The 17,481-nt window shown below is 47.9% G+C and overlaps 34 non-coding genes across 34 annotated transcripts; all 34 read left to right on the top strand.

Moving 5' to 3' along the window:
- The first annotated feature begins 257 nt into the window (after positions 1 to 257).
- Trnat-cgu lies at positions 258 to 329 on the top strand. The gene has a single exon. It is a non-coding gene; the product is annotated as a tRNA-Thr (tRNA).
- A 545-nt stretch (positions 330 to 874) lies between these two features.
- On the top strand, positions 875 to 947 carry Trnar-ucg. The gene has a single exon. It is a non-coding gene; the product is annotated as a tRNA-Arg (tRNA).
- Positions 948 to 1,385: 438 nt separating this feature from the next.
- Trnak-cuu lies at positions 1,386 to 1,458 on the top strand. The gene has a single exon. It is a non-coding gene; the product is annotated as a tRNA-Lys (tRNA).
- A 321-nt stretch (positions 1,459 to 1,779) lies between these two features.
- On the top strand, positions 1,780 to 1,851 carry Trnat-cgu. Its single transcript has one exon. It is a non-coding gene; the product is annotated as a tRNA-Thr (tRNA).
- Positions 1,852 to 2,396: 545 nt separating this feature from the next.
- Trnar-ucg lies at positions 2,397 to 2,469 on the top strand. Its single transcript has one exon. It is a non-coding gene; the product is annotated as a tRNA-Arg (tRNA).
- Positions 2,470 to 2,907: 438 nt separating this feature from the next.
- Trnak-cuu lies at positions 2,908 to 2,980 on the top strand. Its single transcript has one exon. It is a non-coding gene; the product is annotated as a tRNA-Lys (tRNA).
- A 321-nt stretch (positions 2,981 to 3,301) lies between these two features.
- On the top strand, positions 3,302 to 3,373 carry Trnat-cgu. Its single transcript has one exon. It is a non-coding gene; the product is annotated as a tRNA-Thr (tRNA).
- Positions 3,374 to 3,918: 545 nt separating this feature from the next.
- On the top strand, positions 3,919 to 3,991 carry Trnar-ucg. Its single transcript has one exon. It is a non-coding gene; the product is annotated as a tRNA-Arg (tRNA).
- Positions 3,992 to 4,429: 438 nt separating this feature from the next.
- Trnak-cuu lies at positions 4,430 to 4,502 on the top strand. Its single transcript has one exon. It is a non-coding gene; the product is annotated as a tRNA-Lys (tRNA).
- A 321-nt stretch (positions 4,503 to 4,823) lies between these two features.
- Positions 4,824 to 4,895, top strand: Trnat-cgu. Its single transcript has one exon. It is a non-coding gene; the product is annotated as a tRNA-Thr (tRNA).
- A 545-nt stretch (positions 4,896 to 5,440) lies between these two features.
- On the top strand, positions 5,441 to 5,513 carry Trnar-ucg. The gene has a single exon. It is a non-coding gene; the product is annotated as a tRNA-Arg (tRNA).
- A 438-nt stretch (positions 5,514 to 5,951) lies between these two features.
- On the top strand, positions 5,952 to 6,024 carry Trnak-cuu. Its single transcript has one exon. It is a non-coding gene; the product is annotated as a tRNA-Lys (tRNA).
- A 321-nt stretch (positions 6,025 to 6,345) lies between these two features.
- Trnat-cgu lies at positions 6,346 to 6,417 on the top strand. Its single transcript has one exon. It is a non-coding gene; the product is annotated as a tRNA-Thr (tRNA).
- Positions 6,418 to 6,962: 545 nt separating this feature from the next.
- Positions 6,963 to 7,035, top strand: Trnar-ucg. The gene has a single exon. It is a non-coding gene; the product is annotated as a tRNA-Arg (tRNA).
- Positions 7,036 to 7,473: 438 nt separating this feature from the next.
- Trnak-cuu lies at positions 7,474 to 7,546 on the top strand. The gene has a single exon. It is a non-coding gene; the product is annotated as a tRNA-Lys (tRNA).
- A 321-nt stretch (positions 7,547 to 7,867) lies between these two features.
- Positions 7,868 to 7,939, top strand: Trnat-cgu. The gene has a single exon. It is a non-coding gene; the product is annotated as a tRNA-Thr (tRNA).
- A 545-nt stretch (positions 7,940 to 8,484) lies between these two features.
- Positions 8,485 to 8,557, top strand: Trnar-ucg. Its single transcript has one exon. It is a non-coding gene; the product is annotated as a tRNA-Arg (tRNA).
- Positions 8,558 to 8,995: 438 nt separating this feature from the next.
- Positions 8,996 to 9,068, top strand: Trnak-cuu. Its single transcript has one exon. It is a non-coding gene; the product is annotated as a tRNA-Lys (tRNA).
- A 321-nt stretch (positions 9,069 to 9,389) lies between these two features.
- Positions 9,390 to 9,461, top strand: Trnat-cgu. The gene has a single exon. It is a non-coding gene; the product is annotated as a tRNA-Thr (tRNA).
- A 545-nt stretch (positions 9,462 to 10,006) lies between these two features.
- Positions 10,007 to 10,079, top strand: Trnar-ucg. The gene has a single exon. It is a non-coding gene; the product is annotated as a tRNA-Arg (tRNA).
- Positions 10,080 to 10,517: 438 nt separating this feature from the next.
- Trnak-cuu lies at positions 10,518 to 10,590 on the top strand. Its single transcript has one exon. It is a non-coding gene; the product is annotated as a tRNA-Lys (tRNA).
- Positions 10,591 to 10,911: 321 nt separating this feature from the next.
- Positions 10,912 to 10,983, top strand: Trnat-cgu. Its single transcript has one exon. It is a non-coding gene; the product is annotated as a tRNA-Thr (tRNA).
- Positions 10,984 to 11,528: 545 nt separating this feature from the next.
- Positions 11,529 to 11,601, top strand: Trnar-ucg. The gene has a single exon. It is a non-coding gene; the product is annotated as a tRNA-Arg (tRNA).
- A 438-nt stretch (positions 11,602 to 12,039) lies between these two features.
- Positions 12,040 to 12,112, top strand: Trnak-cuu. The gene has a single exon. It is a non-coding gene; the product is annotated as a tRNA-Lys (tRNA).
- A 321-nt stretch (positions 12,113 to 12,433) lies between these two features.
- Trnat-agu lies at positions 12,434 to 12,505 on the top strand. Its single transcript has one exon. It is a non-coding gene; the product is annotated as a tRNA-Thr (tRNA).
- Positions 12,506 to 13,050: 545 nt separating this feature from the next.
- On the top strand, positions 13,051 to 13,123 carry Trnar-ucg. The gene has a single exon. It is a non-coding gene; the product is annotated as a tRNA-Arg (tRNA).
- Positions 13,124 to 13,561: 438 nt separating this feature from the next.
- Positions 13,562 to 13,634, top strand: Trnak-cuu. The gene has a single exon. It is a non-coding gene; the product is annotated as a tRNA-Lys (tRNA).
- A 321-nt stretch (positions 13,635 to 13,955) lies between these two features.
- Trnat-cgu lies at positions 13,956 to 14,027 on the top strand. Its single transcript has one exon. It is a non-coding gene; the product is annotated as a tRNA-Thr (tRNA).
- A 545-nt stretch (positions 14,028 to 14,572) lies between these two features.
- On the top strand, positions 14,573 to 14,645 carry Trnar-ucg. The gene has a single exon. It is a non-coding gene; the product is annotated as a tRNA-Arg (tRNA).
- Positions 14,646 to 15,083: 438 nt separating this feature from the next.
- Trnak-cuu lies at positions 15,084 to 15,156 on the top strand. Its single transcript has one exon. It is a non-coding gene; the product is annotated as a tRNA-Lys (tRNA).
- A 321-nt stretch (positions 15,157 to 15,477) lies between these two features.
- Positions 15,478 to 15,549, top strand: Trnat-agu. The gene has a single exon. It is a non-coding gene; the product is annotated as a tRNA-Thr (tRNA).
- Positions 15,550 to 16,094: 545 nt separating this feature from the next.
- On the top strand, positions 16,095 to 16,167 carry Trnar-ucg. The gene has a single exon. It is a non-coding gene; the product is annotated as a tRNA-Arg (tRNA).
- Positions 16,168 to 16,605: 438 nt separating this feature from the next.
- Positions 16,606 to 16,678, top strand: Trnak-cuu. The gene has a single exon. It is a non-coding gene; the product is annotated as a tRNA-Lys (tRNA).
- A 321-nt stretch (positions 16,679 to 16,999) lies between these two features.
- On the top strand, positions 17,000 to 17,071 carry Trnat-agu. Its single transcript has one exon. It is a non-coding gene; the product is annotated as a tRNA-Thr (tRNA).
- The last annotated feature ends 410 nt before the right edge of the window (positions 17,072 to 17,481 follow it).

Below are 17,481 nucleotides of genomic sequence, written 5' to 3'. Positions count from 1 at the left end.
GTAACGGGTTACGACGATGCCTAGCTTCGTATGAATATCAGAGGAATGGTTTTTGAAGCTGAAAGTAGCTCTGAAATGAAATAAAAGTGTTGTTTTGGAATTTTAGGCGTACATCGATATCGTGTGAGATGTGTAGGAAAGCAGCAGCTGTGCTAACTAAATACAAATAATGGTCGCTAATGCGGTGCGTTTCCAGCTGAAGGGCTCCGATTGACTGGTCCATAAGATTGAAGTACCCGATATGTGCACTAGGCGGCGCCTCCTTAGCTCAGTGGCAGAGCGCTGGTCTCGTAAACCAGAGGTCGTGAGTTCGATCCTCACAGGAGGCAAAAGAATTTTGTAACAGCCCCTTCTAACGTAGATCTTTCGAAAAAAGCGGTCAAGGATATAAAAAATTATGAATGGGTTCGGTATTTAAGAAATGCTCTCGCAAATGAATAGTGCGAACGGTGCTATTAAAGTAGGCACCAGAAACTGCTGCTTTTGGCAGTCTCCGGAGAATGCCGACGTGGAATACTTAGTTCTTGTGATGTATTTTCTACCCCTGGTAGAGACCCTCGCGGTTGTCGTCGTCGTCGTCGGCGCCGCCGCCGCTTTGGTAATAGAGGCAACTCGCCATTGTATGACATAGGGTGAGGCACCTTCTGCAAGCGACTGAGATGGCAGTAAGCGATTGAAGCTGATTTGCAACCTCTTGTTTGATCAGCGTCACAAGGGCTTGAATGTAACTTGCGATGGGACACAGCAAGAAGTAGCGTCGCCTTTTTAGTACTGAAATTGGAGATGGAGAATTGCGTCAAAGATGGGAAATTCATTCCGGCAAGCGTACAAATGGCGACAATGAGGTGTGTGTGGGGAAGCATATTGCGCCAGTGACCGTGTGGCCTAATGGATAAGGCGTCGGACTTCGGATCCGAAGATTGCAGGTTCGAATCCTGTCACGGTCGAGTTTTTCCAGTTCTGCAAAAGATGCATGCTGTTTTACTGAGTTGTTTGAGTACTACAAATCTAGTTGAAAGTTGCTGCTGTCCGCTTCCTGGCTGCAAACCGGCGTCTACCTGAAGCTCAAGCAAGACAAAGGGGTTGTGTAGCGAAATTTTCGGCACAGTGCCGATCAGGAGAGATTTTTGGAACTACTGCGTCTGACTCAGGACCCAAGAGCTACGCCACAGGCGTCTGCGCACAGTCGAGCATGTGTGTTGAATAATGGTGCTGATAGCCACGTATCATTTCAAGTAGATTTGATGCCTTTCGGAAAATTTATTTCATTGAATAGGAATTGTAGCTCATTTGTGGCAGCAGGAAATAAGCTGTAGTCAAAAGGATCTTCCATAGATGGTCGCAGGTCGCATAAATACTGTATGGCTCGTGACGCGTTGTGTGGAGCCCGGCTAGCTCAGTCGGTAGAGCATGAGACTCTTAATCTCAGGGTTGTGGGTTCGAGCCCCACGCTGGGCGGCGCAAAATTTTGTGTCTACGCGGATGCAACCTGCGCCCCTCTCGTGAGCCTTGCGTAATGAACGTAACGGGTTACGACGATGCCTAGCTTCGTATGAATATCAGAGGAATGGTTTTTGAAGCTGAAAGTAGCTCTGAAATGAAATAAAAGTGTTGTTTTGGAATTTTAGGCGTACATCGATATCGTGTGAGATGTGTAGGAAAGCAGCAGCTGTGCTAACTAAATACAAATAATGGTCGCTAATGCGGTGCGTTTCCAGCTGAAGGGCTCCGATTGACTGGTCCATAAGATTGAAGTACCCGAAATGTGCACTAGGCGGCGCCTCCTTAGCTCAGTGGCAGAGCGCTGGTCTCGTAAACCAGAGGTCGTGAGTTCGATCCTCACAGGAGGCAAAAGAATTTTGTAACAGCCCCTTCTAACGTAGATCTTTCGAAAAAAGCGGTCAAGGATATAAAAAATTATGAATGGGTTCGGTATTTAAGAAATGCTCTCGCAAATGAATAGTGCGAACGGTGCTATTAAAGTAGGCACCAGAAACTGCTGCTTTTGGCAGTCTCCGGAGAATGCCGACGTGGAATACTTAGTTCTTGTGATGTATTTTCTACCCCTGGTAGAGACCCTCGCGGTTGTCGTCGTCGTCGTCGGCGCCGCCGCCGCTTTGGTAATAGAGGCAACTCGCCATTGTATGACATAGGGTGAGGCACCTTCTGCAAGCGACTGAGATGGCAGTAAGCGATTGAAGCTGATTTGCAACCTCTTGTTTGATCAGCGTCACAAGGGCTTGAATGTAACTTGCGATGGGACACAGCAAGAAGTAGCGTCGCCTTTTTAGTACTGAAATTGGAGATGGAGAATTGCGTCAAAGATGGGAAATTCATTCCGGCAAGCGTACAAATGGCGACAATGAGGTGTGTGTGGGGAAGCATATTGCGCCAGTGACCGTGTGGCCTAATGGATAAGGCGTCGGACTTCGGATCCGAAGATTGCAGGTTCGAATCCTGTCACGGTCGAGTTTTTCCAGTTCTGCAAAAGATGCATGCTGTTTTACTGAGTTGTTTGAGTACTACAAATCTAGTTGAAAGTTGCTGCTGTCCGCTTCCTGGCTGCAAACCGGCGTCTACCTGAAGCTCAAGCAAGACAAAGGGGTTGTGTAGCGAAATTTTCGGCACAGTGCCGATCAGGAGAGATTTTTGGAACTACTGCGTCTGACTCAGGACCCAAGAGCTACGCCACAGGCGTCTGCGCACAGTCGAGCATGTGTGTTGAATAATGGTGCTGATAGCCACGTATCATTTCAAGTAGATTTGATGCCTTTCGGAAAATTTATTTCATTGAATAGGAATTGTAGCTCATTTGTGGCAGCAGGAAATAAGCTGTAGTCAAAAGGATCTTCCATAGATGGTCGCAGGTCGCATAAATACTGTATGGCTCGTGACGCGTTGTGTGGAGCCCGGCTAGCTCAGTCGGTAGAGCATGAGACTCTTAATCTCAGGGTCGTGGGTTCGAGCCCCACGCTGGGCGGCGCAAAATTTTGTGTCTACGCGGATGCAACCTGCGCCCCTCTCGTGAGCCTTGCGTAATGAACGTAACGGGTTACGACGATGCCTAGCTTCGTATGAATATCAGAGGAATGGTTTTTGAAGCTGAAAGTAGCTCTGAAATGAAATAAAAGTGTTGTTTTGGAATTTTAGGCGTACATCGATATCGTGTGAGATGTGTAGGAAAGCAGCAGCTGTGCTAACTAAATACAAATAATGGTCGCTAATGCGGTGCGTTTCCAGCTGAAGGGCTCCGATTGACTGGTCCATAAGATTGAAGTACCCGAAATGTGCACTAGGCGGCGCCTCCTTAGCTCAGTGGCAGAGCGCTGGTCTCGTAAACCAGAGGTCGTGAGTTCGATCCTCACAGGAGGCAAAAGAATTTTGTAACAGCCCCTTCTAACGTAGATCTTTCGAAAAAAGCGGTCAAGGATATAAAAAATTATGAATGGGTTCGGTATTTAAGAAATGCTCTCGCAAATGAATAGTGCGAACGGTGCTATTAAAGTAGGCACCAGAAACTGCTGCTTTTGGCAGTCTCCGGAGAATGCCGACGTGGAATACTTAGTTCTTGTGATGTATTTTCTACCCCTGGTAGAGACCCTCGCGGTTGTCGTCGTCGTCGTCGGCGCCGCCGCCGCTTTGGTAATAGAGGCAACTCGCCATTGTATGACATAGGGTGAGGCACCTTCTGCAAGCGACTGAGATGGCAGTAAGCGATTGAAGCTGATTTGCAACCTCTTGTTTGATCAGCGTCACAAGGGCTTGAATGTAACTTGCGATGGGACACAGCAAGAAGTAGCGTCGCCTTTTTAGTACTGAAATTGGAGATGGAGAATTGCGTCAAAGATGGGAAATTCATTCCGGCAAGCGTACAAATGGCGACAATGAGGTGTGTGTGGGGAAGCATATTGCGCCAGTGACCGTGTGGCCTAATGGATAAGGCGTCGGACTTCGGATCCGAAGATTGCAGGTTCGAATCCTGTCACGGTCGAGTTTTTCCAGTTCTGCAAAAGATGCATGCTGTTTTACTGAGTTGTTTGAGTACTACAAATCTAGTTGAAAGTTGCTGCTGTCCGCTTCCTGGCTGCAAACCGGCGTCTACCTGAAGCTCAAGCAAGACAAAGGGGTTGTGTAGCGAAATTTTCGGCACAGTGCCGATCAGGAGAGATTTTTGGAACTACTGCGTCTGACTCAGGACCCAAGAGCTACGCCACAGGCGTCTGCGCACAGTCGAGCATGTGTGTTGAATAATGGTGCTGATAGCCACGTATCATTTCAAGTAGATTTGATGCCTTTCGGAAAATTTATTTCATTGAATAGGAATTGTAGCTCATTTGTGGCAGCAGGAAATAAGCTGTAGTCAAAAGGATCTTCCATAGATGGTCGCAGGTCGCATAAATACTGTATGGCTCGTGACGCGTTGTGTGGAGCCCGGCTAGCTCAGTCGGTAGAGCATGAGACTCTTAATCTCAGGGTCGTGGGTTCGAGCCCCACGCTGGGCGGCGCAAAATTTTGTGTCTACGCGGATGCAACCTGCGCCCCTCTCGTGAGCCTTGCGTAATGAACGTAACGGGTTACGACGATGCCTAGCTTCGTATGAATATCAGAGGAATGGTTTTTGAAGCTGAAAGTAGCTCTGAAATGAAATAAAAGTGTTGTTTTGGAATTTTAGGCGTACATCGATATCGTGTGAGATGTGTAGGAAAGCAGCAGCTGTGCTAACTAAATACAAATAATGGTCGCTAATGCGGTGCGTTTCCAGCTGAAGGGCTCCGATTGACTGGTCCATAAGATTGAAGTACCCGATATGTGCACTAGGCGGCGCCTCCTTAGCTCAGTGGCAGAGCGCTGGTCTCGTAAACCAGAGGTCGTGAGTTCGATCCTCACAGGAGGCAAAAGAATTTTGTAACAGCCCCTTCTAACGTAGATCTTTCGAAAAAAGCGGTCAAGGATATAAAAAATTATGAATGGGTTCGGTATTTAAGAAATGCTCTCGCAAAAGAATAGTGCGAACGGTGCTATTAAAGTAGGCACCAGAAACTGCTGCTTTTGGCAGTCTCCGGAGAATGCCGACGTGGAATACTTAGTTCTTGTGATGTATTTTCTACCCCTGGTAGAGACCCTCGCGGTTGTCGTCGTCGTCGTCGGCGCCGCCGCCGCTTTGGTAATAGAGGCAACTCGCCATTGTATGACATAGGGTGAGGCACCTTCTGCAAGCGACTGAGATGGCAGTAAGCGATTGAAGCTGATTTGCAACCTCTTGTTTGATCAGCGTCACAAGGGCTTGAATGTAACTTGCGATGGGACACAGCAAGAAGTAGCGTCGCCTTTTTAGTACTGAAATTGGAGATGGAGAATTGCGTCAAAGATGGGAAATTCATTCCGGCAAGCGTACAAATGGCGACAATGAGGTGTGTGTGGGGAAGCATATTGCGCCAGTGACCGTGTGGCCTAATGGATAAGGCGTCGGACTTCGGATCCGAAGATTGCAGGTTCGAATCCTGTCACGGTCGAGTTTTTCCAGTTCTGCAAAAGATGCATGCTGTTTTACTGAGTTGTTTGAGTACTACAAATCTAGTTGAAAGTTGCTGCTGTCCGCTTCCTGGCTGCAAACCGGCGTCTACCTGAAGCTCAAGCAAGACAAAGGGGTTGTGTAGCGAAATTTTCGGCACAGTGCCGATCAGGAGAGATTTTTGGAACTACTGCGTCTGACTCAGGACCCAAGAGCTACGCCACAGGCGTCTGCGCACAGTCGAGCATGTGTGTTGAATAATGGTGCTGATAGCCACGTATCATTTCAAGTAGATTTGATGCCTTTCGGAAAATTTATTTCATTGAATAGGAATTGTAGCTCATTTGTGGCAGCAGGAAATAAGCTGTAGTCAAAAGGATCTTCCATAGATGGTCGCAGGTCGCATAAATACTGTATGGCTCGTGACGCGTTGTGTGGAGCCCGGCTAGCTCAGTCGGTAGAGCATGAGGCTCTTAATCTCAGGGTCGTGGGTTCGAGCCCCACGCTGGGCGGCGCAAAATTTTGTGTCTACGCGGATGCAACCTGCGCCCCTCTCGTGAGCCTTGCGTAATGAACGTAACGGGTTACGACGATGCCTAGCTTCGTATGAATATCAGAGGAATGGTTTTTGAAGCTGAAAGTAGCTCTGAAATGAAATAAAAGTGTTGTTTTGGAATTTTAGGCGTACATCGATATCGTGTGAGATGTGTAGGAAAGCAGCAGCTGTGCTAACTAAATACAAATAATGGTCGCTAATGCGGTGCGTTTCCAGCTGAAGGGCTCCGATTGACTGGTCCATAAGATTGAAGTACCCGAAACGTGCACTAGGCGGCGCCTCCTTAGCTCAGTGGCAGAGCGCTGGTCTCGTAAACCAGAGGTCGTGAGTTCGATCCTCACAGGAGGCAAAAGAATTTTGTAACAGCCCCTTCTAACGTAGATCTTTCGAAAAAAACGGTCAAGGATATAAAAAATTATGAATGGGTTCGGTATTTAAGAAATGCTCTCGCAAATGAATAGTGCGAACGGTGCTATTAAAGTAGGCACCAGAAACTGCTGCTTTTGGCAGTCTCCGGAGAATGCCGACGTGGAATACTTAGTTCTTGTGATGTGTTTTCTACCCCTGGTAGAGACCCTCGCGGTTGTCGTCGTCGTCGTCGGCGCCGCCGCCGCTTTGGTAATAGAGGCAACTCGCCATTGTATGACATAGGGTGAGGCACCTTCTGCAAGCGACTGAGATGGCAGTAAGCGATTGAAGCTGATTTGCAACCTCTTGTTTGATCAGCGTCACAAGGGCTTGAATGTAACTTGCGATGGGACACAGCAAGAAGTAGCGTCGCCTTTTTAGTACTGAAATTGGAGATGGAGAATTGCGTCAAAGATGGGAAATTCATTCCGGCAAGCGTACAAATGGCGACAATGAGGTGTGTGTGGGGAAGCATATTGCGCCAGTGACCGTGTGGCCTAATGGATAAGGCGTCGGACTTCGGATCCGAAGATTGCAGGTTCGAATCCTGTCACGGTCGAGTTTTTCCAGTTCTGCAAAAGATGCATGCTGTTTTACTGAGTTGTTTGAGTACTACAAATCTAGTTGAAAGTTGCTGCTGTCCGCTTCCTGGCTGCAAACCGGCGTCTACCTGAAGCTCAAGCAAGACAAAGGGGTTGTGTAGCGAAATTTTCGGCACAGTGCCGATCAGGAGAGATTTTTGGAACTACTGCGTCTGACTCAGGACCCAAGAGCTACGCCACAGGCGTCTGCGCACAGTCGAGCATGTGTGTTGAATAATGGTGCTGATAGCCACGTATCATTTCAAGTAGATTTGATGCCTTTCGGAAAATGTATTTCATTGAATAGGAATTGTAGCTCATTTGTGGCAGCAGGAAATAAGCTGTAGTCAAAAGGATCTTCCATAGATGGTCGCAGGTCGCATAAATACTGTATGGCTCGTGACGCGTTGTGTGGAGCCCGGCTAGCTCAGTCGGTAGAGCATGAGACTCTTAATCTCAGGGTCGTGGGTTCGAGCCCCACGCTGGGCGGCGCAAAATTTTGTGTCTACGCGGATGCAACCTGCGCCCCTCTCGTGAGCCTTGCGTAATGAACGTAACGGGTTACGACGATGCCTAGCTTCGTATGAATATCAGAGGAATGGTTTTTGAAGCTGAAAGTAGCTCTGAAATGAAATAAAAGTGTTGTTTTGGAATTTTAGGCGTACATCGATATCGTGTGAGATGTGTAGGAAAGCAGCAGCTGTGCTAACTAAATACAAATAATGGTCGCTAATGCGGTGCGTTTCCAGCTGAAGGGCTCCGATTGACTGGTCCATAAGATTGAAGTACCCGATATGTGCACTAGGCGGCGCCTCCTTAGCTCAGTGGCAGAGCGCTGGTCTCGTAAACCAGAGGTCGTGAGTTCGATCCTCACAGGAGGCAAAAGAATTTTGTAACAGCCCCTTCTAACGTAGATCTTTCGAAAAAAGCGGTCAAGGATATAAAAAATTATGAATGTGTTCGGTATTTAAGAAATGCTCTCGCAAAAGAATAGTGCGAACGGTGCTATTAAAGTAGGCACCAGAAACTGCTGCTTTTGGCAGTCTCCGGAGAATGCCGACGTGGAATACTTAGTTCTTGTGATGTATTTTCTACCCCTGGTAGAGACCCTCGCGGTTGTCGTCGTCGTCGTCGGCGCCGCCGCCGCTTTGGTAATAGAGGCAACTCGCCATTGTATGACATAGGGTGAGGCACCTTCTGCAAGCGACTGAGATGGCAGTAAGCGATTGAAGCTGATTTGCAACCTCTTGTTTGATCAGCGTCACAAGGGCTTGAATGTAACTTGCGATGGGACACAGCAAGAAGTAGCGTCGCCTTTTTAGTACTGAAATTGGAGATGGAGAATTGCGTCAAAGATGGGAAATTCATTCCGGCAAGCGTACAAATGGCGACAATGAGGTGTGTGTGGGGAAGCATATTGCGCCAGTGACCGTGTGGCCTAATGGATAAGGCGTCGGACTTCGGATCCGAAGATTGCGGGTTCGAATCCAGTCACGGTCGAGTTTTTCCAGTTCTGCAAAAGATGCATGCTGTTTTACTGAGTTGTTTGAGTACTACAAATCTAGTTGAAAGTTGCTGCTGTCCGCTTCCTGGCTGCAAACCGGCGTCTACCTGAAGCTCAAGCAAGACAAAGGGGTTGTGTAGCGAAATTTTCGGCACAGTGCCGATCAGGAGAGATTTTTGGAACTACTGCGTCTGACTCAGGACCCAAGAGCTACGCCACAGGCGTCTGCGCACAGTCGAGCATGTGTGTTGAATAATGGTGCTGATAGCCACGTATCATTTCAAGTAGATTTGATGCCTTTCGGAAAATGTATTTCATTGAATAGGAATTGTAGCTCATTTGTGGCAGCAGGAAATAAGCTGTAGTCAAAAGGATCTTCCATAGATGGTCGCAGGTCGCATAAATACTGTATGGCTCGTGACGCGTTGTGTGGAGCCCGGCTAGCTCAGTCGGTAGAGCATGAGACTCTTAATCTCAGGGTCGTGGGTTCGAGCCCCACGCTGGGCGGCGCAAAATTTTGTGTCTACGCGGATGCAACCTGCGCCCCTCTCGTGAGCCTTGCGTAATGAACGTAACGGGTTACGACGATGCCTAGCTTCGTATGAATATCAGAGGAATGGTTTTTGAAGCTGAAAGTAGCTCTGAAATGAAATAAAAGTGTTGTTTTGGAATTTTAGGCGTACATCGATATCGTGTGAGATGTGTAGGAAAGCAGCAGCTGTGCTAACTAAATACAAATAATGGTCGCTAATGCGGTGCGTTTCCAGCTGAAGGGCTCCGATTGACTGGTCCATAAGATTGAAGTACCCGATATGTGCACTAGGCGGCGCCTCCTTAGCTCAGTGGCAGAGCGCTGGTCTCGTAAACCAGAGGTCGTGAGTTCGATCCTCACAGGAGGCAAAAGAATTTTGTAACAGCCCCTTCTAACGTAGATCTTTCGAAAAAAGCGGTCAAGGATATAAAAAATTATGAATGGGTTCGGTATTTAAGAAATGCTCTCGCAAAAGAATAGTGCGAACGGTGCTATTAAAGTAGGCACCAGAAACTGCTGCTTTTGGCAGTCTCCGGAGAATGCCGACGTGGAATACTTAGTTCTTGTGATGTATTTTCTACCCCTGGTAGAGACCCTCGCGGTTGTCGTCGTCGTCGTCGGCGCCGCCGCCGCTTTGGTAATAGAGGCAACTCGCCATTGTATGACATAGGGTGAGGCACCTTCTGCAAGCGACTGAGATGGCAGTAAGCGATTGAAGCTGATTTGCAACCTCTTGTTTGATCAGCGTCACAAGGGCTTGAATGTAACTTGCGATGGGACACAGCAAGAAGTAGCGTCGCCTTTTTAGTACTGAAATTGGAGATGGAGAATTGCGTCAAAGATGGGAAATTCATTCCGGCAAGCGTACAAATGGCGACAATGAGGTGTGTGTGGGGAAGCATATTGCGCCAGTGACCGTGTGGCCTAATGGATAAGGCGTCGGACTTCGGATCCGAAGATTGCGGGTTCGAATCCTGTCACGGTCGAGTTTTTCCAGTTCTGCAAAAGATGCATGCTGTTTTACTGAGTTGTTTGAGTACTACAAATCTAGTTGAAAGTTGCTGCTGTCCGCTTCCTGGCTGCAAACCGGCGTCTACCTGAAGCTCAAGCAAGACAAAGGGGTTGTGTAGCGAAATTTTCGGCACAGTGCCGATCAGGAGAGATTTTTGGAACTACTGCGTCTGACTCAGGACCCAAGAGCTACGCCACAGGCGTCTGCGCACAGTCGAGCATGTGTGTTGAATAATGGTGCTGATAGCCACGTATCATTTCAAGTAGATTTGATGCCTTTCGGAAAATGTATTTCATTGAATAGGAATTGTAGCTCATTTGTGGCAGCAGGAAATAAGCTGTAGTCAAAAGGATCTTCCATAGATGGTCGCAGGTCGCATAAATACTGTATGGCTCGTGACGCGTTGTGTGGAGCCCGGCTAGCTCAGTCGGTAGAGCATGAGACTCTTAATCTCAGGGTCGTGGGTTCGAGCCCCACGCTGGGCGGCGCAAAATTTTGTGTCTACGCGGATGCAACCTGCGCCCCTCTCGTGAGCCTTGCGTAATGAACGTAACGGGTTACGACGATGCCTAGCTTCGTATGAATATCAGAGGAATGGTTTTTGAAGCTGAAAGTAGCTCTGAAATGAAATAAAAGTGTTGTTTTGGAATTTTAGGCGTACATCGATATCGTGTGAGATGTGTAGGAAAGCAGCAGCTGTGCTAACTAAATACAAATAATGGTCGCTAATGCGGTGCGTTTCCAGCTGAAGGGCTCCGATTGACTGGTCCATAAGATTGAAGTACCCGAAATGTGCACTAGGCGGCGCCTCCTTAGCTCAGTGGCAGAGCGCTGGTCTCGTAAACCAGAGGTCGTGAGTTCGATCCTCACAGGAGGCAAAAGAATTTTGTAACAGCCCCTTCTAACGTAGATCTTTCGAAAAAAGCGGTCAAGGATATAAAAAATTATGAATGGGTTCGGTATTTAAGAAATGCTCTCGCAAATGAATAGTGCGAACGGTGCTATTAAAGTAGGCACCAGAAACTGCTGCTTTTGGCAGTCTCCGGAGAATGCCGACGTGGAATACTTAGTTCTTGTGATGTATTTTCTACCCCTGGTAGAGACCCTCGCGGTTGTCGTCGTCGTCGTCGGCGCCGCCGCCGCTTTGGTAATAGAGGCAACTCGCCATTGTATGACATAGGGTGAGGCACCTTCTGCAAGCGACTGAGATGGCAGTAAGCGATTGAAGCTGATTTGCAACCTCTTGTTTGATCAGCGTCACAAGGGCTTGAATGTAACTTGCGATGGGACACAGCAAGAAGTAGCGTCGCCTTTTTAGTACTGAAATTGGAGATGGAGAATTGCGTCAAAGATGGGAAATTCATTCCGGCAAGCGTACAAATGGCGACAATGAGGTGTGTGTGGGGAAGCATATTGCGCCAGTGACCGTGTGGCCTAATGGATAAGGCGTCGGACTTCGGATCCGAAGATTGCAGGTTCGAGTCCTGTCACGGTCGAGTTTTTCCAGTTCTGCAAAAGATGCATGCTGTTTTACTGAGTTGTTTGAGTACTACAAATCTAGTTGAAAGTTGCTGCTGTCCGCTTCCTGGCTGCAAACCGGCGTCTACCTGAAGCTCAAGCAAGACAAAGGGGTTGTGTAGCGAAATTTTCGGCACAGTGCCGATCAGGAGAGATTTTTGGAACTACTGCGTCTGACTCAGGACCCAAGAGCTACGCCACAGGCGTCTGCGCACAGTCGAGCATGTGTGTTGAATAATGGTGCTGATAGCCACGTATCATTTCAAGTAGATTTGATGCCTTTCGGAAAATTTATTTCATTGAATAGGAATTGTAGCTCATTTGTGGCAGCAGGAAATAAGCTGTAGTCAAAAGGATCTTCCATAGATGGTCGCAGGTCGCATAAATACTGTATGGCTCGTGACGCGTTGTGTGGAGCCCGGCTAGCTCAGTCGGTAGAGCATGAGACTCTTAATCTCAGGGTCGTGGGTTCGAGCCCCACGCTGGGCGGCGCAAAATTTTGTGTCTACGCAGATGCAACCTGCGCCCCTCTCGTGAGCCTTGCGTAATGAACGTAACGGGTTACGACGATGCCTAGCTTCGTATGAATATCAGAGGAGTGGTTTTTGAAGCTGAAAGTAGCTCTGAAATGAAATAAAAGTGTTGTTTTGGAATTTTAGGCGTACATCGATATCGTGTGAGATGTGTAGGAAAGCAGCAGCTGTGCTAACTAAATACAAATAATGGTCGCTAATGCGGTGCGTTTCCAGCTGAAGGGCTCCGATTGACTGGTCCATAAGATTGAAGTACCCGAAATGTGCACTAGGCGGCGCCTCCTTAGCTCAGTGGCAGAGCGCTGGTCTAGTAAACCAGAGGTCGTGAGTTCGATCCTCACATGAGGCAAAAGAATTTTGTAACAGCCCCTTCTAACGTAGATCTTTCGAAAAAAGCGGTCAAGGATATAAAAAATTATGAATGGGTTCGGTATTTAAGAAATGCTCTCGCAAATGAATAGTGCGAACGGTGCTATTAAAGTAGGCACCAGAAACTGCTGCTTTTGGCAGTCTCCGGAGAATGCCGACGTGGAATACTTAGTTCTTGTGATGTGTTTTCTACCCCTGGTAGAGACCCTCGCGGTTGTCGTCGTCGTCGTCGGCGCCGCCGCCGCTTTGGTAATAGAGGCAACTCGCCATTGTATGACATAGGGTGAGGCACCTTCTGCAAGCGACTGAGATGGCAGTAAGCGATTGAAGCTGATTTGCAACCTCTTGTTTGATCAGCGTCACAAGGGCTTGAATGTAACTTGCGATGGGACACAGCAAGAAGTAGCGTCGCCTTTTTAGTACTGAAATTGGAGATGGAGAATTGCGTCAAAGATGGGAAATTCATTCCGGCAAGCGTACAAATGGCGACAATGAGGTGTGTGTGGGGAAGCATATTGCGCCAGTGACCGTGTGGCCTAATGGATAAGGCGTCGGACTTCGGATCCGAAGATTGCAGGTTCGAATCCTGTCACAGTCGAGTTTTTCCAGTTCTGCAAAAGATGCATGCTGTTTTACTGAGTTGTTTGAGTACTACAAATCTAGTTGAAAGTTGCTGCTGTCCGCTTCCTGGCTGCAAACCGGCGTCTACCTGAAGCTCAAGCAAGACAAAGGGGTTGTGTAGCGAAATTTTCGGCACAGTGCCGATCAGGAGAGATTTTTGGAACTACTGCGTCTGACTCAGGACCCAAGAGCTACGCCACAGGCGTCTGCGCACAGTCGAGCATGTGTGTTGAATAATGGTGCTGATAGCCACGTATCATTTCAAGTAGATTTGATGCCTTTCGGAAAATTTATTTCATTGAATAGGAATTGTAGCTCATTTGTGGCAGCAGGAAATAAGCTGTAGTCAAAAGGATCTTCCATAGATGGTCGCAGGTCGCATAAATACTGTATGGCTCGTGACGCGTTGTGTGGAGCCCGGCTAGCTCAGTCGGTAGAGCATGAGACTCTTAATCTCAGGGTCGTGGGTTCGAGCCCCACGCTGGGCGGCGCAAAATTTTGTGTCTACGCGGATGCAACCTGCGCCCCTCTCGTGAGCCTTGCGTAATGAACGTAACGGGTTACGACGATGCCTAGCTTCGTATGAATATCAGAGGAATGGTTTTTGAAGCTGAAAGTAGCTCTGAAATGAAATAAAAGTGTTGTTTTGGAATTTTAGGCGTACATCGATATCGTGTGAGATGTGTAGGAAAGCAGCAGCTGTGCTAACTAAATACAAATAATGGTCGCTAATGCGGTGCGTTTCCAGCTGAAGGGCTCCGATTGACTGGTCCATAAGATTGAAGTACCCGAAATGTGCACTAGGCGGCGCCTCCTTAGCTCAGTGGCAGAGCGCTGGTCTCGTAAACCAGAGGTCGTGAGTTCGATCCTCACAGGAGGCAAAAGAATTTTGTAACAGCCCCTTCTAACGTAGATCTTTCGAAAAAAGCGGTCAAGGATATAAAAAATTATGAATGGGTTCGGTATTTAAGAAATGCTCTCGCAAATGAATAGTGCGAACGGTGCTATTAAAGTAGGCACCAGAAACTGCTGCTTTTGGCAGTCTCCGGAGAATGCCGACGTGGAATACTTAGATCTTGTGATGTATTTTCTACCCCTGGTAGAGACCCTCGCGGTTGTCGTCGTCGTCGTCGGCGCCGCCGCCGCTTTGGTAATAGAGGCAACTCGCCATTGTATGACATAGGGTGAGGCACCTTCTGCAAGCGACTGAGATGGCAGTAAGCGATTGAAGCTGATTTGCAACCTCTTGTTTGATCAGCGTCACAAGGGCTTGAATGTAACTTGCGATGGGACACAGCAAGAAGTAGCGTCGCCTTTTTAGTACTGAAATTGGAGATGGAGAATTGCGTCAAAGATGGGAAATTCATTCCGGCAAGCGTACAAATGGCGACAATGAGGTGTGTGTGGGGAAGCATATTGCGCCAGTGACCGTGTGGCCTAATGGATAAGGCGTCGGACTTCGGATCCGAAGATTGCAGGTTCGAATCCTGTCACGGTCGAGTTTTTCCAGTTCTGCAAAAGATGCATGCTGTTTTACTGAGTTGTTTGAGTACTACAAATCTAGTTGAAAGTTGCTGCTGTCCGCTTCCTGGCTGCAAACCGGCGTCTACCTGAAGCTCAAGCAAGACAAAGGGGTTGTGTAGCGAAATTTTCGGCACAGTGCCGATCAGGAGAGATTTTTGGAACTACTGCGTCTGACTCAGGACCCAAGAGCTACGCCACAGGCGTCTGCGCACAGTCGAGCATGTGTGTTGAATAATGGTGCTGATAGCCACGTATCATTTCAAGTAGATTTGATGCCTTTCGGAAAATTTATTTCATTGAATAGGAATTGTAGCTCATTTGTGGCAGCAGGAAATAAGCTGTAGTCAAAAGGATCTTCCATAGATGGTCGCAGGTCGCATAAATACTGTATGGCTCGTGACGCGTTGTGTGGAGCCCGGCTAGCTCAGTCGGTAGAGCATGAGACTCTTAATCTCAGGGTCGTGGGTTCGAGCCCCACGCTGGGCGGCGCAAAATTTTGTGTCTACGCGGATGCAACCTGCGCCCCTCTCGTGAGCCTTGCGTAATGAACGTAACGGGTTACGACGATGCCTAGCTTCGTATGAATATCAGAGGAGTGGTTTTTGATGCTGAAAGTAGCTCTGAAATGAAATAAAAGTGTTGTTTTGGAATTTTAGGCGTACATCGATATCGTGTGAGATGTGTAGGAAAGCAGCAGCTGTGCTAACTAAATACAAATAATGGTCGCTAATGCGGTGCGTTTCCAGCTGAAGGGCTCCGATTGACTGGTCCATAAGATTGAAGTACCCGAAATGTGCTCTAGGCGGCGCCTCCTTAGCTCAGTGGCAGAGCGCTGGTCTAGTAAACCAGAGGTCGTGAGTTCGATCCTCACATGAGGCAAAAGAATTTTGTAACAGCCCCTTCTAACGTAGATCTTTCGAAAAAAGCGGTCAAGGATATAAAAAATTATGAATGGGTTCGGTATTTAAGAAATGCTCTCGCAAATGAATAGTGCGAACGGTGCTATTAAAGTAGGCACCAGAAACTGCTGCTTTTGGCAGTCTCCGGAGAATGCCGACGTGGAATACTTAGTTCTTGTGATGTGTTTTCTACCCCTGGTAGAGACCCTCGCGGTTGTCGTCGTCGTCGTCGGCGCCGCCGCCGCTTTGGTAATAGAGGCAACTCGCCATTGTATGACATAGGGTGAGGCACCTTCTGCAAGCGACTGAGATGGCAGTAAGCGATTGAAGCTGATTTGCAACCTCTTGTTTGATCAGCGTCACAAGGGCTTGAATGTAACTTGCGATGGGACACAGCAAGAAGTAGCGTCGCCTTTTTAGTACTGAAATTGGAGATGGAGAATTGCGTCAAAGATGGGAAATTCATTCCGGCAAGCGTACAAATGGCGACAATGAGGTGTGTGTGGGGAAGCATATTGCGCCAGTGACCGTGTGGCCTAATGGATAAGGCGTCGGACTTCGGATCCGAAGATTGCAGGTTCGAATCCTGTCACGGTCGAGTTTTTCCAGTTCTGCAAAAGATGCATGCTGTTTTACTGAGTTGTTTGAGTACTACAAATCTAGTTGAAAGTTGCTGCTGTCCGCTTCCTGGCTGCAAACCGGCGTCTACCTGAAGCTCAAGCAAGACAAAGGGGTTGTGTAGCGAAATTTTCGGCACAGTGCCGATCAGGAGAGATTTTTGGAACTACTGCGTCTGACTCAGGACCCAAGAGCTACGCCACAGGCGTCTGCGCACAGTCGAGCATGTGTGTTGAATAATGGTGCTGATAGCCACGTATCATTTCAAGTAGATTTGATGCCTTTCGGAAAATTTATTTCATTGAATAGGAATTGTAGCTCATTTGTGGCAGCAGGAAATAAGCTGTAGTCAAAAGGATCTTCCATAGATGGTCGCAGGTCGCATAAATACTGTATGGCTCGTGACGCGTTGTGTGGAGCCCGGCTAGCTCAGTCGGTAGAGCATGAGACTCTTAATCTCAGGGTCGTGGGTTCGAGCCCCACGCTGGGCGGCGCAAAATTTTGTGTCTACGCGGATGCAACCTGCGCCCCTCTCGTGAGCCTTGCGTAATGAACGTAACGGGTTACGACGATGCCTAGCTTCGTATGAATATCAGAGGAATGGTTTTTGAAGCTGAAAGTAGCTCTGAAATGAAATAAAAGTGTTGTTTTGGAATTTTAGGCGTACATCGATATCGTGTGAGATGTGTAGGAAAGCAGCAGCTGTGCTAACTAAATACAAATAATGGTCGCTAATGCGGTGCGTTTCCAGCTGAAGGGCTCCGATTGACTGGTCCATAAGATTGAAGTACCCGAAATGTGCACTAGGCGGCGCCTCCTTAGCTCAGTGGCAGAGCGCTGGTCTAGTAAACCAGAGGTCGTGAGTTCGATCCTCACAGGAGGCAAAAGAATTTTGTAACAGCCCCTTCTAACGTAGATCTTAGGAAAAAAGCGGTCAAGGATATAAAAAATTATGAATGGGTTCGGTATTTAAGAAATGCTCTCGCAAATGAATAGTGCGAACGGTGCTATTAAAGTAGGCACCAGAAACTGCTGCTTTTGGCAGTCTCCGGAGAATGCCGACGTGGAATACTTAGTTCTTGTGATGTATTTTCTACCCCTGGTAGAGACCCTCGCGGTTGTCGTCGTCGTCGTCGGCGCCGCCGCCGCTTTGGTAATAGAGGCAACTCGCCATTGTATGACATAGGGTGAGGTACCTTCTGCAAGCGACTGAGATGGCAGTAAGCGATTGAAGCTGATTTGCAACCTCTTGTTTGATCAGCGTCACAAGGGCTTGAATGTAACTTGCGATGGG

This window comes from Schistocerca piceifrons, unplaced genomic scaffold, assembly GCF_021461385.2.
Source record: "Schistocerca piceifrons isolate TAMUIC-IGC-003096 unplaced genomic scaffold, iqSchPice1.1 HiC_scaffold_1813, whole genome shotgun sequence".
In the NCBI taxonomy this organism is placed as follows: domain Eukaryota; kingdom Metazoa; phylum Arthropoda; class Insecta; order Orthoptera; family Acrididae; genus Schistocerca; species Schistocerca piceifrons.
Note: the sequence above shows the minus strand (reverse complement) of the source record. Positions and strands in the feature narration are given on the sequence as shown.